Here is a 17,615-nt window from a genome sequence, read left to right as displayed (position 1 = left end):
TACTTAGCACAGGTTCCCTAAAAGGATATCACAACTGAAGTAAAGACTCTATAAATGAAAAGCCATAACCAGGCACCACAGTGTTTATTTATAAGAAAAAAAAGGGGGGAGAGAATAAATATCTAAAGAAAGGGAGAGATTTCGTAGCTTTCGTTGAATCCAGCCGGATACATCGTCTTCAATTGGAATATCCAGAACATTTCCCTTCTGGATAGCAGATTTGCGAGGTTGCCAATTCTTTCACCGAGTGTGACATGTTCTATGGCCTTGTACGTTAGGGCGTCAGAATTAGAGTCATGGTGTAACAAGAAGTGCTTGGAAACCGCATGTGTTTCCACCTTGTTCTTTATATTCCGGACATGTTCTTAGATTCTTAATTTGAGTTGTCTCTTAGTCTTCCCAATATATTTTTTACTACAGTCACATTCCAAAAGGTAAATAATACCTTATTATATATCATATATATCATATATTCCTTGATCTTGAATTCTTTCACGTCACCTGTTGCAGAGAAAGTTTTCCGGTTTGGGTGTAAATACCTACAGACATTGCAGTGTCCACACTTATAGCTACCTACACACCTGATAAGGGGTTCTTTTTTGTTGGTCACAGATCTCAGCATTCTAGGTGCCACCAAATCCTTAAAATTTTTGGATTTCTTAAAAACAATCTCAGGTTGCGGTGGCAGTATGTCTTTTAAAACAGGATCCATGAGTAAGATGTTCCAGTGGGTTTTCATTGATTGCCTGATGAGTTTCTCATGTCTACTGTAAGTCGTAATAAAAGCAGTGGAGTCCTTTTTCGTTTCCCTGTTCTTGTACGTTAAAAGGTCGTTCCTCTCCAGGGTTCTTGTCTTGTTGACCGCCTCGTCAAGAATGCTGGTGGGATACTTCTTGTCTAGGAATCTGTTTCTGTATTTCTCAAGTTGTTCGTTGCACTCTTCTATTTCACTGCAGTTCCTTCTAATTCTGTGGAACTGGGAGTAGGGGATGTTGTTTTTTCCACTGTTTTTGGTGATTACTCCTGTAGTCCAAATAACAGTTGGTGTCCACAATTCTGTTTTCTTTCCCCACAAGGATAAGATCCAAGAACTCTATTTGTACTTTATCCACATTTGAAGTAAAGGTGAGATTCAGATCATTATGTGCCAGATAGTTTGTAAAAAAGTTGTTAAAATCTTCCATTGTACCATCCCAAATAATCAAAATATCATCAATGTACCTTTTGTAAAAGATTATAACATTTCTAAAAGGGTGATCATTGTAGATAAAAGTTTCTTCCCATCTTCCCATGAATAGATTTGCGAAACTCGGTGCAAAAATAGTTCCCATAGCGGTTCCGCAGCTTTGTATATAAAAATGATCCAGAAATTTAAAATAATTGTGAGTTAAAATGAAAAACATGATATCACAAATGAATTGTTTGTGGGAATCCGTCAGGGAAAGGTTATTATCTAGATACTCTTTACATGCTGCCACACCCTTTGAATGTTCGATGCATGTAGAAAGTGCTTGTACATCGATTGTGGCCCACAAATATGTTGGTTTCCATTCTATGTCTTTCACCAGATTAAGTACCGCTGTTGTGTCCTTCAAATATGATGGTAACTGGTTCACATATTTCCTAAGAAATACATCTACATATTCAGAGAGATTTGAAGTGAGAGAGTCTATAACGACTACTATTGGTCTGCCCGGTGGATTAGTAATTGATTTATGTATTTTGGGTAAAAAATAAAATATAGGGGTAACGGGGTAGAACTGCATTAAAAACTGGTACTCCTCCTTCGTTAAAATGCCAGTACGTAGTCCATTTAATAGCAGTGACCGTAGATCCTCTAGGAAATCATCTTTTGGATCTTTCTGTAGGATTTTATAAGAATTGGTATCTCCTAGTAATCTCTTAGCTTCTGTTACATACTTGTCTCGATCCATGATCACAAGACCCCCCCTTTATCAGCTTATTTGATGACAATCTCGGTGTTCTTTTGTAGTTTATTTAAGGCCTCCCTCTCCTTATTGGAAAGATTCTTTTCCAAGATGGGTTCTGTTTCTGAATCACAAAGGTCCTTTTTCACTAGGTCATAGAAGATGCTGAGATGGCTCCCCTTGGACTCTAACGGATAGTACTTAGGTGATGGTTTTAGGCCCGACTTTGATTGAGTGGGTGTATTGTCATAGTTTCTGAGAATGGCGTCATCTTTCTTTAGAAAATGTCGTTTTAGTGTTAATTTTCGTACGAACTTGTTGAGGTCTATAAAGGTTTCGAACTTATTCATACCACTGGTTGGAGCAAAGGATAGACCTTTATTTAACAAGGAAATTTCTGGTTGTTAGAGATTATGTTGTGATAAGTTGAAGATGCCCTTGGTTACTGGTTTTGATGTTGAAATGTCCGCTTTTTGAAGTCTCTTCCTCCTGCCGCCCCTCCTTCCTCTTCTTCTACAAACCGTCTTTTTAGGGGGGAGGCATGCCTGATATCTTCCTTTATCTGGTTCTTCATATTGTCCTTTGGCCTTGTGCCTGTGCTTGGGGATAAAAAATCATTGTCACTCTGGGAACCCCTTCCTTGTAGAACCGAAAATCTATTTTTTGTTGTTGTTCTAAATTATGAATCGTTGGGGGTATCTTGGTTTTTGTTCCTGGATGGAACATGGGGTGCTGTTTTCCAATAGTGTTTGTTAGCTTTGTTCTGATGGAATCCTGGAGTTCTAAACCTACTCCAGTTCTTGATCTTCCCTTGGTCATAGTCTTCGTCCGATCGTGGAAGCTAAGCATTTTATGGGCCTGACCAGTATCAAGAAGGGTGACCTCCGGAGAAGACCAGGTGCTGTAGAAACAGTGCATGCACATTGGAGTTCCCAAATCTGTAAAACAGCTGTAAATCACCTAATGTAATATTACTCATCACTTACGTATTTCTCCAAACACTTTGATATTCTCCTCTTTACCTCTTCCCTTAATGGATATAATCTATTATACTATTTATAGAAAGAATACACCTGTAATGGATATAATCTATTGTACTATTCATAGAAATACCCAACTAAGAACTCACACCCTTTCTCATAAGTTATTAATAATAAGAGACACAGGAGATTTTGCACAGGCACTTTAACTATAATAATTTTCTTCTTTATTATTATTCTTCATGGAAATTTATTTTCCTCTTTTAACAACCTGGGATATATATTTTAATTATATAATTTTTGAAATATAATATACATGTTGTTTTAAATACGTATTCACAAATATGCTCATGATTCCCCGGTAATTTATAAATTTTTTATTTCATTCTCTTTCTATGTCTTCCTGGGCAGAGACTGGCATAACAATAGACTGTATACTTATATGCCGTTTAAACGAAGAATCTATATCCACCAATAACCGTCAAAACTCTAAAGAATAGTGATCTATCACTGGGGCTCATTATAGAAAGACTTGACATGAAAGAAGAAAATTCATATTTGGAGTGCGTTCCACGGGATATATGGCTTCCTGTTCCACCCACGTGATGAGGCATGCGGGAGGTGACGCGAACGCGACTTCCGGCAAATGTGACATGGCTTCCGGTACCCGGTCTCCGATGCGGAAACGGGCGCACGTGCAGAGGAGCCCGCTCTACCACAGGAAGTGGGGCGGAAGTAACTTTTACCAGCACACTCCGCTAATAATAATCCTTTACACTCATCAAACCATTTGTTTTGAAATTTAGTAATAATAATTAGCTTTGTTATAGATACTTATATCACATATACTGAATTCATCTAAATATGTTATATATTACTAACATGTGCTCCCTAAGCATCACTTTGGGAGGAAGTGATGTCACACATAGTCTTCTAATTGATAGAGGTATAAATACAAGACCTGTCCCAATGCTACACTACCCTTGATGAAGTCCTGACGGATGAAATGCGTTGGACATTTCATGATCTTTCCCAGACTGACCTCCTTTATCTAAGATAAGCACTTTATACACATATATTGCAATATGATGTGTACCTTGTACTTTTATTCTATTATTCTCATTTTCTCCATTTTTTTATGAACTTTTATGCTCAAGTATTTCTTTTTAACAAAATCAGATTGTTTTTTGTAAAATAAATATGTATTTTTTATAAAGAAATCTTTTATGTTCCTTTACAATAGACACCATTGGTCGCTGATGCCCATATTCCTGTTTTTTATATAATTTTACAGCAGCTTACCACCGCTGTTTTATTAGGGGCCTGCTGACACCCTTTGTACCAAGGGAGTGTTATTTTGGACATATATTTATTATATACTTGTTTTGCCGGGTAGATTACCACAAGTGGCGCTGTTTTTTCTTTTTAACAAATCTTTCTTGGTATCACTAAAATCCAGCTGCCTGGTGGGAGTCTGTTCCTCATTATAATGTTTAGGAACAATGAACGTACTACTAAAAGAAATGACTTATGTAAAAAAAATTCCATGAGAGTAAACCTATGGATGCAGCCCCCCCACCGTGTGACCTAGATGACTTATTCTGGGGGATTGAAAGACTTCTTACAAAAGAGGTAAAAGCATGGTGGGATATCAAGGGATTAGAACATTATATCTCAGTAGCCAGAATACTTAGAGGACTGAGGGTGACCAAACAACCAACATTTGGAAATACTAACACCGAATTTATAGAGAAATGGGATGCTATCCTACACACCTGCTCCATTAATCTTATGAAATTGCTCATCACAGAGAAAAAGAACACACTGATAGAGCTAGAAAAATCCATTAAAGAGAAGGAATCAGAGATTGACATGTTCAAAGACAAGGAGGACTACATCATTAATGGAAAAGTACTAAGTAAGAAAATGGAATGGATAGAGGAGGAAGTAACAAACACTATTGGAAAACAGCACCCCATGTTCCATCCAGAAAACAAAAACCAAGATACCCCCAACGATTCGAAATTTAGAACAACAACAAAAAATAGATTTTCGGTTCTACAAGGAAGGGGTTCCCAGAGTGACAATGATTTTTTATCCCCAAGCACAGGCACAAGGCCAAAGGACAATATGAAGAACCAGATAAAGGAAGATATCAGGCATGCCTCCCCCCTAAAAAGACGGTTTGTAGAGAAGAGGAAGGAGGGGCGGCAGCAGGAAGAGACTTCAAAAAGCGGACATTTCAACATCAAAACCAGTAACCAAGGGCATCTTCAACTTATCACAACATAATCTCTCACAACCAGAAAGTTCCTTGTTAAATAAAGGTCTATCCTTTGCTCCAACCAGTGGTATGAATAAGTTCGAAACCTTTATAGACCTCAACAAGTTCGTACGAAAATTAACACTGAAACGACATTTCCTACAGAAAGATGACGCCATTCTCAGAAACTATGACAATACACCCACTCAATCAAAGTCGGGCCTAAAACCATCATCTAAGTACTATCCGTTAGAGTCCAAGGGGAGCCATCTCAGCATCTTCTATGACCTAGTGAAAAAGGACCTTTATGATTCAGAAACAGAACCCATCCTGAAAAAGAATCTTTCCAATAAGGAGAGGGAGGCCTTAAAGAAACTACAAAAGAACACAGAGATTGTCATCAAACAAGCTGATAAAGGGGGGGGTCTAGTGATCATGGATCGAGACAAGTATGTAACAGAAGCTAAGAGATTACTAGGAGATACCAATTCTTATAAAATCCTACAGAAAGATCCAAAAGATGATTTCCTAGAGGATCTACGGTCACTGCTATTAAATGGACTACGTACTGGCATTTTAACGAAGGAGGAGTACCAGTTTTTAATGCAGTCCTACCCCGTTACCCCTATATTTTATTTTTTACCCAAAATACATAAATCAATCACTAATCCACCGGGCAGACCAATAGTAGCCGGTATAGACTCTCTCACTTCAAATCTCTCTGAATATGTAGATGTATTTCTTAGGAAATATGTGAACCAGTTACCATCATATTTGAAGGACACAACAGCGGTACTTAATCTGGTGAAAGACATAGAATGGAAACCAACATATTTGTGGGCCACAATCGATGTACAAGCACTTTAAACATGCATCGAACATTCAAAGGGTGTAGCAGCATGTAAAGAGTATCTAGATAATGACCTTTCCCTGACGGATTCCCACAGACAATTCATTTGTGATATCATGTTTTTCATTTTAACTCACAATTATCTTAAATTTCTGGATAGTTTTTATATACAAAGCTGCGGAACCGCTATGGGAACTATTTTTGCACCGAGTATTCATGGGAAGATGGGAAGAAACTTTTATCTACAATGATCACCCTTTTAGAAATTTTATAGTCTTTTACAAAAGGTACATTGATTATATTTTGATTATTTGGGATGGTACAATGGAAGATTTTAACAACTTTTTTATGAACTATTTGGCACATAATGATGTGAATCTCACCTTTACTTCAAATGTGGATAAAGTACAAATAGAGTTCTTGGATCTTATCCTTGTGGGAAAAGAAAACAGAATTGTTACAAGAAACTACATTAAACCAGTGGACACCATGTTAGGATCTCCTGCTCTGTGCTGCCACGTCGCCATGGCAACCGGGAGGCAAGTGTTAGCGAAGTAACCTGAGCGCAGCTGATACTCCGGTCCGGGTTTTCACTGTGTAGTGCTTACAGGCTCTGTGCACGGCAGGGAATCCGGCGCTGGTTTTGTGCTCACAGTCTGTGAGGGCGTGGACAGCACCTGCTATATAAACCATCCTCTCAGACTAGGCAAATGCTGCTGAATCTTTGTTTGTTAGTCAGTTCCAGAGAGTTAGCTAGTACTGTGTGACTTTGTATTTACTTGTTGCTTACTGCGAATAGGCCTTGGGATTCGGTACTTCATTCTGCCAATCCGGACCTAGCAGTAAGACTGGAGTCAGTTGTTTGACCTGCTGGGGTTCTTTTGCTATTCTGTGAACCCAGCAGGTTTGCGGCTGTACTCTCAGACCTGCTTGCTTAATCCTCCCTCACTGTGCAGGGCGTCCAGGTGTCAGTTTGGTGGCAGTAAGCTGAACCTGTGCCCTGCAAGTGGGGGTTAGGATTGTGGATACTCTCCTTGTGTCTATATTTCTATCTCTGACCAAGGAGTTTATTCCCACACCCGTTGGTAACCCTTTGGGGTTTTTTCTGTTGCTCTTAGCAACATCATTTCAGGTGCTCCACATGTTAAATCACTACACATCGCTTCATTGTCCGCTCTATTCCATCTGAGCATTCCTGACACTAGGGAGACACCCAATTCCTGAGCCTTTGGGCTTCTCCGTTCACTTTGTGTTTATTAGTTATTCCATCACCTCCTGTGTATGTTATGTTATACTGTCTTTGAGTTTGTTTGCTTCGCTTCCCTCTCTGTTCATACACCGGTATACTCCTGTTAGCACTGGTGTGCGTAACACACCAACAGTTATTTAGACTACAGGAGTAATCACCAAAAACAGTGGAAAAACAACATCCCCTACTCCCAGTTCCACAGAATTAGAAGGAACTGCAGTGAAATAGAAGAGTGCAACGAACAACTTGAGAAATACAGAAACAGATTCCTAGACAAGAAGTATCCCACCAGTATTCTTGACGAGGCGGTCAACAAGATAAGAACCCTGGAGAGGAACGACCTTTTAACGTACAAGAACAGGGAAACGAGAAAGGACTCCACTGCTTTTATTATGACTTACAGTAGACATGAGAAACTCATCAGGCAATCAATGAAAACCCACTGGAACATCTTACTCATGGATCCTGTTTTAAAAGACATACTGCCACCGCAACCTGAGATTGTTTTTAAGAAATCCAAAAATCTTAAAGATTTGGTGGCACCTAGCATGCTGAGATCTGTGACCAGCAAAAAAGAACCCCTTATCAGGTGTGTAGGTAGCTATAAGTGTGGGCACTGCAATGTCTGTAGGTATTTACACCCAAACCGGAAAACTTTCTCTGCAACAGGTGACGTGAAAGAATTCAAAATCAAGGAATATATGAACTGTAATTCAACCTCCGTTATTTACCTTTTGGAATGTGACTGTGGTAAAAAAATATATTGGGAAGACTAAGAGACAACTCAAATTAAGAATCCAAGAACGTGTCCGGAATATAAAGAACAAGGTGGAAACACATGCGGTTTCCAAGCACTTCTTGTTACACCATAACTCTAATCCTGACGCCCTAACGTGCAAGGCCATAGAACATGTCACACTCGGTGAAAGAAGTGGCGACCTTGCGAATCTGCTATCCAGAAGGGAAATGTTCTTGATATTCCAATTGAAGACGATGTATCCGGCTGGATTCAACGAAAGCTACGAAATCTCTCCCTTTCTTTAGATATTTATTCTCTCCCCCCTTTTTTTCTTATAAATAAACACTGTGGTGCCTGGTTATGGCTTTACTTCAGTTGTGATATCCTTTTAGGGAACCTGTGCTAAGTAGACCACAGCCATACCAAAATGGAACGCCCACTCTCGTCCGATCGTGGAAGCTAAGCATTTTATGGGCCTGACCAGTATCAAGGAGGGTGACCTCCGGAGAAGACCAGGTGCTGTAGAAACAGTGCATGCACATTGGAGTTCCCAAATCTGTAAAACAGCTGTAAATCAACTAATGTATTATTACTCATCACTTACGTATTTCTCCAAACACTTTGGTATTCTCCTCTTTACCTCTTCCCTTAATGGATATAATCTATTATACTATTTATAGAAAGAATACACCTGTAATGGATATAATCTATTGTACTATTCATAGAAATACCCAACTAAGAACTCACACCCTTTCTCATAAGTTATTAATAATAAGAGACACAGGAGATTTTGCACAGGCACTTTAACTATAATAATTTTCTTCTTTATTATTATTCTTCAAGGAAATTTATTTATAGTTATTCCATCACCTCCTTATGTTATGTTATGTTATGTTATACTGTCTTTGAGTTCGTTTGCTTCGCTTCCCTCTCTGTTCATACACCGGTATACTCCTGTTAGCACTGGTGTGCGTAACATATTCAGCAGCCCTACTCCTGTTGAAATTTTGTGGGAATATGAAGAATACCCCTCAAAATACTTTGCAACAGGTGGTCGATCAGGTGCAGGTCCTGACTCGACAATTTAATGAGATGTCCATTAAAATGAACACCCCGCAGGCCGCTAGCGGAGCTCCCGCAGCAGCAGCGGCAAGTTCAGGGGTTAAGGAGCCGAAAGTAAATCTCCCGGATCGTTTTTCTGGAGATCGCTCGCAGTTCTTTTGTTTCAAGGAGAGCTGTAAGCTATATTTCAGGCTTAGGCCCCAGTCTTCTGGGTCGGAGATTCAGCGGGTGGGCATGTAGAGATGAGCGCCTGAAATTTTTCGGGTTTTGTGTTTTGGTTTTGGGTTCGGTTCCGCGGCCGTGTTTTGGGTTCGAACGCGTTTTGGCAAAACCTCACCGAATTATTTTTGTCGGATTCGGGTGTGTTTTGGATTCGGGTGTTTTTTTCCAAAAACACTAAAAAACAGCTTAAATCATAGAATTTGGGGGTCATTTTGATCCCAAAGTATTATTAACCTCAAAAACCATAATTTACACTCATTTTCAGTCTATTCTGAATACCTCACACCTCACAATATTATTTTTAGTCCTAAAATTTGCACCGAGGTCGCTGTGTGAGTAAGATAAGCGACCCTAGTGGCCGACACAAACACCGGGCCCATCTAGGAGTGGCACTGCAGTGTCACGCAGGATGTCCCTTCCAAAAAACCCTCCCCAAACAGCACATGACGCAAAGAAAAAAAGAGGCGCAATGAGGTAGCTGTGTGAGTAAGATTAGCGACCCTAGTGGCCGACACAAACACCGGGCCCATCTAGGAGTGGCACTGCAGTGTCACGCAGGATGGCCCTTCCAAAAAACCCTCCCCAAACAGCACATGACGCAAAGAAAAAAAGAGGCGCAATGAGGTAGCTGTGTGAGTAAGATTAGCGACCCTAGTGGCCGACACAAACACCGGGCCCATCTAGGAGTGGCACTGCAGTGTCACGCAGGATGGCCCTTCCAAAAAACCCTCCCCAAACAGCACATGACGCAAAGAAAAAAAGAGGCGCAATGAGGTAGCTGACTGTGTGAGTAAGATTAGCGACCCTAGTGGCCGACACAAACACCGGGCCCATCGAGGAGTGGCACTGCAGTGTCACGCAGGATGTCCCTTCCAAAAAACCCTCCCCAAACAGCACATGACGCAAAGAAAAAAAGAGGCGCAATGAGGTAGCTGACTGTGTGAGTAAGATTAGCGACCCTAGTGGCCGACACAAACACCGGGCCCATCTAGGAGTGGCACTGCAGTGTCACGCAGGATGTCCCTTCCAAAAAACCCTCCCCAAACAGCACATGACGCAAAGAAAAAAAGAGGCGCAATGAGGTAGCTGACTGTGTGAGTAAGATTAGCGACCCTAGTGGCCGACACAAACACCGGGCCCATCTAGGAGTGGCACTGCAGTGTCACGCAGGATGTCCCTTCCAAAAAACCCTCCCCAATCAGCACATGATGCAAAGAAAAAGAAAAGAAAAAAGAGGTGCAAGATGGAATTGTCCTTGGGCCCTCCCACCCACCCTTATGTTGTATAAACAAAACAGGACATGCACACTTTAACCAACCCATCATTTCAGTGACAGGGTCTGCCACACGACTGTGACTGATATGACGGGTTGGTTTGGACCCCCCCCAAAAAAGAAGCAATTAATCTCTCCTTGCACAAACTGGTTGATAAAGAGATAGTAGTATACTCGTAACAACTAGTATGACGACGGTATAAAGAATGAAAAAAAAAACCACGGTTAGGTGGTATATAATACAATTATGGTTGGACGGACTGCCTGCCGAGTGCCGACACAGAGGTAGCCACAGCCGTGAACTACCGCACTGTACACTGGTTGATAAAGAGATAGTAGTATACTCGTAACAACTAGTATGACGACGGTATAAAGAATGAAAAAAAAACCACGGTTAGGTGGTATATATTATAATACAATTATGGATGGACGGACTGCCTGCCGAGTGCCGACACAGAGGTAGCCACAGCCGTGAACTACCGCACTGTACACTGGTTGATAAAGAGATAGTAGTATACTCGTAACAACTAGTATGACGACGGTATAAAGAATGAAAAAAAAACCACGGTTAGGTGGTATATAATACAATTATGGTTGGACGGACTGCCTGCCGAGTGCCGACACAGAGGTAGCCACAGCCGTGAACTACCGCACTGTACACTGGTTGATAAAGAGATAGTAGTATACTCGTAACAACTAGTATGACGACGGTATAAAGAATGAAAAAAAAACCACGGTTAGGTGGTATATATTATAATACAATTATGGTTGGACGGACTGCCTGCCGAGTGCCGACACAGAGGTAGCCACAGCCGTGAACTACCGCACTGTACACTGGTTGATAAAGAGATAGTAGTATACTCGTAACAACTAGTATGACGACGGTATAAAGAATGAAAAAAAAAACACGGTTAGGTGGTATATAATACAATTATGGTTGGACGGACTGCCTGCCGAGTGCCGACACAGAGGTAGCCACAGCCGTGAACTACCGCACTGTACACTGGTTGATAAAGAGATAGTAGTATACTCGTAACAACTAGTATGACGACGGTATAAAGAATGAAAAAAAAAACCACGGTTAGGTGGTATATATTATAATACAATTATGGATGGACGGACTGCCTGCCGAGTGCCGACACAGAGGTAGCCACAGCCGTGAACTACCGCACTGCACACTGGTTGATAAAGAGATAGTAGTATACTCGTAACAACTAGTATGACGACGGTATAAAGAATGAAAAAAAAAAACACGGTTAGGTGGTATATAATACAATTATGGTTGGACGGACTGCCTGCCGAGTGCCGACACGGAGGTAGCCACAGCCGTGAACTACCGCACTGTACACTGGTTGATAAAGAGATAGTAGTATACTCGTAACAACTAGTATGACGACGGTATAAAGAATGAAAAAAAAACCACGGTTAGGTGGTATATATTATAATACAATTATGGTTGGACGGACTGCCTGCCGAGTGCCGACACAGAGGTAGCCACAGCCGTGAACTACCGCACTGTACACTGGTTGATAAAGAGATAGTAGTATACTCGTAACAACTAGTATGACGATGGTATAAAGAATGAAAAAAAAACCACGGTTAGGTGGTATATAATACAATTATGGTTGGACGGACTGCCTGCCGAGTGCCGACACAGAGGTAGCCACAGCCGTGAACTACCGCACTGTACACTGGTTGATAAAGAGATAGTAGTATACTCGTAACAACTAGTATGACGACGGTATAAAGAATGAAAAAAAAACCACGGTTAGGTGGTATATATTATAATACAATTATGGATGGACGGACTGCCTGCCGAGTGCCGACACAGAGGTAGCCACAGCCGTGAACTACCGCACTGTACTGTGTCTGCTGCTAATATAGACTGGTTGATAAAGAGATAGTATACAATACTACTAATATACTGGTGGTCAGGCACTGGTCACCACTAGTCACACTGGCAGTGGCACTCCTGCAGCAAAAGTGTGCACTGTTTAATTTTAATATAATATTATTTATCATGTACTCCTGGCTCCTGCTATAACAACCTGCAGTGCTCCCCAGTCTCCCCCACAATTATAAGCTTTATATACAATACATTGATGTGCAGCACACTGGGCTGAGCAGTGCACACAGACTGAGTCACTGTGTGACCGTGTATCGTTTTTTTCAGGCAGAGAACGGATATATTAAATAAAACAAACAACTGCACTGTCTCTGGTGGTCACTGGTCACTGTGGTCGTCAGTCACTAAACTCTGTCTGCACTCTCTTCTAATCTACAGTATCACAGCAATCTCTCTCTCTCTCTCTCTCTTCTAAATCTAATCTAAATGGAGAGGACGCCAGCCACGTCCTCTCCCTATCAATCTCAATGCACGTGTGAAAATGGCGGCGACGCGCGGCTCCTTATATAGAATCCGAGTCTCGCGAGAATCCGACAGCGTCATGATGACGTTCGGGCGCGCTCGGGTTAACCGAGCAAGGCGGGAAGATCCGAGTCGCTCGGACCCGTGAAAAAAAAAGTGAAGTTCGTGCGGGTTCGGATTCAAAGAAACCGAACCCGCTCATCTCTATGGGCATGGTGATTTCCTTGCTACAAGGAGACCCACAGGTCTGGGCATATGGGTTACAGCCTGACTGTCCGTCGCTTAAAAGTGTTGATGCTTTTTTTACGGCACTGGGCATTTTGTATGATGACCCTGACAAGATGGCTTCAGCTGAGGCTCAGATTACGGTTCTTAAGCAAGGGCGACGGCCAGCTGAGGTTTATAGTACGGAGTTTCGGAGGTTGGCTCATGATACCCAGTGGAATGACCCAGCCCTGAGAAACCAGTACCGAAGGGGCCTTTCTGACCAGATAAAGGACCAACTGGTACAATATCCCTCGCCTGATAGCTTAGATCAGCTCATGCAGTTATCCATCTGGGTGGATAGATGGCTGAGAGAGTGTAGGCTTAAAAGGGAGACCGCAGTTTCCTTTTTTCCCAAGGGAACCTCAGACTCTGAGGAATATTCCGAGGAGCCTATGCAGATTGGGGCTACCCGCCTCTCCTCGCGTGAGAAGACGCGGAGGAGACAGCAGGGTTTGTGTTTGTACTGTGGGAATAAAGGTCAAGTTGTAGTATCATGCCCAGAAAAACCGGAAAACTTCAGGGCCTGAGGGTGATGGGAAATATCCTGTCAGGCCAGAAGTCAGAATTTCCTAAAAAGACTTTTCTCATTCCGGTGACTTTGGAGATCCTCGGTCAAACTGTCAAGACTGAGGCCTTTGTTGACAGTGGGGCCGATGGGGTTTTCATGGACCGTCAATTCGCCCTGGAACACTCTGTTCCCTCAGTACCTTTGGCATCAGAGATTGAGATCTGTGGGTTAAACGGGGAACCATTGTCCCAGGGTAAAATTACCTCCTGCACCAGCCAAATTCCTTTGTTTATTGGAGCCACACACTCTGAAAAATTGTCTTTTTATGTGACTGTCTGTTCTTTTGCCCCATTGGTTTTGGGGTTACCCTGGTTAAGGGCCCATAACCCTCAATTTGACTGGGTCTCTGGGGAGATTCTTAGTTGGGGTAGTGATTGTTTCAGGAGTTGCTTGAGCCTTCCAGTCAGGCTCTCGCAGCTAAGTTTGCCAGGATTGCCAGGATGTTATGCAGATTTTGCGGATGTGTTCTCCAAAAAAGTTGCGGAGGTACTACCTCCCCATCGCCCCTATGACTGTGCCATTGATTTGTTGCCGGATGCTAAGCTTCCCAAGAGCAGGTTGTACTCCCTGTCACGTCCTGAGACTCAGGCTATGGCAGAGTACATTCAGGAGAACTTGGCTAAGGGATTTATCAGACTCTCACAGTCCCCAGTTGGGTCGGGGTTCTTTTTCGTGGGTAAAAAGGACGGTTCGTTGCGACCCTGCATCGACTTCAGGGAATTGAACCGTATCACGATTAAAAACTCGTACCCACTGCCTCTCATTTCGGTTTTGTTTGACCAGCTTCGTACTGCCACCATTTTTTCTAAGATTGACCTACGCGGTGCTTACAATCTAATCCGAATAAGAGAGGGGGATGAATGGAAGACTGCCTTTAATACCCACTCAGGGCATTATGAATATTTGGTGATGCCTTTTGGGCTCTCTAATGCCCCGGCAGTCTTCCAGGAATTCATGAACGATGTGCTCAGGGAATATTTGGATAGATTCTTAGTTGTTTATCTAGATGACATCCTAATCTTCTCTCATTCCCTGGAGGAACATCGGAAGCATGTACGCTTAGTCCTCCAGAAACTCAGAGACCACCAGCTTGGGGCGAAGCTGGAGAAGTGCGAGTTTGAAGTCCAGAAAATCGCATTTCTAGGGTATATTATCTCCTCAGAAGGTTTCCAAATGGAGGGTTCTAAGGTACAGGCAGTCCTGGATTGGGTGCAGCCCACTAGTTTGAAGGCGCTTCAGCGTTTTCTGGGCTTTGCGAATTTTTATAGACGGTTTATCGCTGGATTTTCATCTATAGTGGCCCCCTTGGTGGCACTCACTAAGAAAGGGGCGAATGTTGCTCACTGGTCTTGTGAGGCCAAAGCGGCCTTTGCCCGTCTCAAAAGGGCATTTGTCTCGGCCAAGATGCTGCGACACCCAGATCCAGAGCGTCCTTTTGTGGTAGAAGTGGATGCCTCTGAGATAGGTATTGGGGCAGTGCTCTCTCAGATGGGGGTGTCTGATAATCGCCTTCATCCCTGTGCTTACTTTTCCCGTAAATTTTCGTCTGCCGAGATGAATTATGATGTGGGTAACCGGGAATTGTTGGCTATAAAGGATGCACTCGGGGAGTGGAGACACTGGCTTGAGGGGGCTAAGTTTGTGGTCTCAATTCTCACCGACCATAAGAATCTGGCATATTTAGAGTCAGCGAAGCGGCTCAATGCCAGGCAGGCACGATGGGCTTTGTTTTTTGCTTGCTTTAATTTTTTGATAACATATCGCCCTGGGTCAAAAAACATCAAGGCTGATGCGCTCTCGCGGAGTTTTGCTCCAGTTCAAGAGACCACCGAGGAGCCACTGCCCATTGTGTCCCCATCATGTATTAAAGTGGGCATTACCCAGGACCTCTTGTCATTAGTCCTTAGAGCACAGAAGCAGGCTCCTCCAGACCTTCCGGTAGGTCTCTTGTTTGTGCCTCCTAGGTTAAGACAGCGAGTGTTCCTGGAATTCCATGCCAAGAGGTCGGCAGGGCATCCGGGTATTGCCAGAACTCGGGAGTTGCTGTCTAGGGCGGTGTGGTGGCCCTAGGTGGCAAGGGATGTGGATCAGTGGGTTCGGGCATGTGACGTTTGTGCCCGAAATAAAACTCCTAGAGGGGTTCCTGTCGGCCCATTACATCCACTCTCTATTCCGTCTAAGCCATGGACCCACATTTCCATGGATTTTGTGGTGGACTTGCCCAAATTCTCGGGGATGACAGCCATTTGGGTTGTCGTTGACAGGTTTTCGAAGATGGCGCATTTCGTTCCACTGGTTGGGTTGCCATCGGCCAGACGCCTGTCTGAGTTATTTATGCAGCATGTTGTGCGCCTCCACGGGTTGCCACTTGATGTGGTCTCTGACCGTGGATCCCAGTTTGTGGCCAAATTCTGGAGGGCATTTTGTTCTGATCTCCAGATTTCTGTGAGCTTGTCGTCAGGCTACCATCCACAGTCTAATGGGCAGACTGAGAGGGTGAACCAGTCCTTGGAGCAGTTCCTCAGGTGTTATGTCTCCAAGTGTCATACTGACTGGGTTGCTCATCTGTCCATGGCGGAGTTTGCCTATAACAACGCGGCTCACTCTGCTACAGGGATCTCTCCCTTCCTTTGTGTGTATGGGCATCATCCTAAGGCCAATTCTTTTGACCCCCTGGATTCCACGTCTGGTGGTTCCTCTGTTGTTTCGGTCCTTAGGGGTATTTGGAGGAAAGTGAAGAAAGCCCTTGTGTCTGTGTCATTAGTGACCAAAAGGGGTTTTGATAAGCGGAGAAGACCCTGCAGCTTCAAATTAGGAGACTTCGTCTGGTTGTCCACCAAGAATTTGAAGTTGAGACAGCCATCTCATAAGTTTGGCCCCCGGTTCATCGGCCCTTATAAGATCACCAGGGTTATCAATCCGGTGGCATTTCAGTTAGATCTGCCCCGTTCATTGGGTATCAATAAAACATTTCATTGTTCCCTTTTAAAACTGGCGGTTAGTAATCCTTCTTCCAGTGGAAGACCTTCTCCTCTTCTGATACGGGGTCAGAGGGAGTTTGTGGTTGAAAGGGTTCTTGACTCCAAGATGGTTCGGGGTCGGCAGTCATTTTTGGTGCACTGGAAGGGGTATGGCCCGGAGGAGCGGTTGTGGGTGCGCAGTTGTGATCTTCATGCCCCCAGACTGATACGCTCTTTCTTCTCGCAGTTCCCCGATAAACCCGGTGGTAGGGGTTCTTTGACCCCTCGTCAGAGGGGGGGTACTGTTAGGATCTCCTGCTCTGTGCTGCCACATCGCCATGGCAACCGGGAGGCAAGTGTTAGCGAAGTAACCTGAGCGCAGCTGATACTCCGGTCCGGGTTTTTACTGTGTAGTGGTTACAGGCTCTGTGCACGGCAGGGAATCCGGCGCTGGTTTTGTGCTCACAGTCTGTGAGGTCTGAGTGGGGCGTGGACAGCACCTGCTATATAAACCATCCTCTCAGGCTAGGCAAATGCTGCTGAATCTTTGTTTGTTAGTCAGTTCCAGAGAGTTAGCTAGTACTGTGTGACTTTGTATTTACTTGTTGCTTACTGCGAATAGGCCTTGGGATTCGGTACTTCATTCTGTTAATCCGGACCTAGCAGTAAGACTGGAGTCAGTTGTTTGACCTGCTCGGGTTCTTTTGCTATTCTGTGAACCCAGCAGGTTTGCGGCTGTACTCTCAGACCTGCTTGCTTAATCCTCCCTCACTGTGCAGGGCGTCCAGGTGTCAGTTTAGTGGCAGTAAGCTGAACCTGTGCCCTGCAAGTGGGGGTTAGGATTGTGGATACTCTCCTTGTGTCTATATTTCTATCTCTGACCAAG

The 17,615-nt window shown here is 43.3% G+C and overlaps 1 pseudogene; it reads left to right on the top strand.

The window, feature by feature from the left end:
* Positions 1–8,418: 8,418 nt before the first annotated feature.
* LOC135052534 (5S ribosomal RNA) lies at positions 8,419–8,537 on the top strand (annotated as a pseudogene).
* The last annotated feature ends 9,078 nt before the right edge of the window (positions 8,538–17,615 follow it).

The sequence above is a fragment of the Pseudophryne corroboree genome, chromosome 2, assembly GCF_028390025.1.
Source record: "Pseudophryne corroboree isolate aPseCor3 chromosome 2, aPseCor3.hap2, whole genome shotgun sequence".
NCBI classification, from domain to species: domain Eukaryota; kingdom Metazoa; phylum Chordata; class Amphibia; order Anura; family Myobatrachidae; genus Pseudophryne; species Pseudophryne corroboree.
The sequence above is the reverse complement of the archived record's forward strand: the minus strand, read 5'-3'. Positions and strand labels throughout refer to the sequence as shown.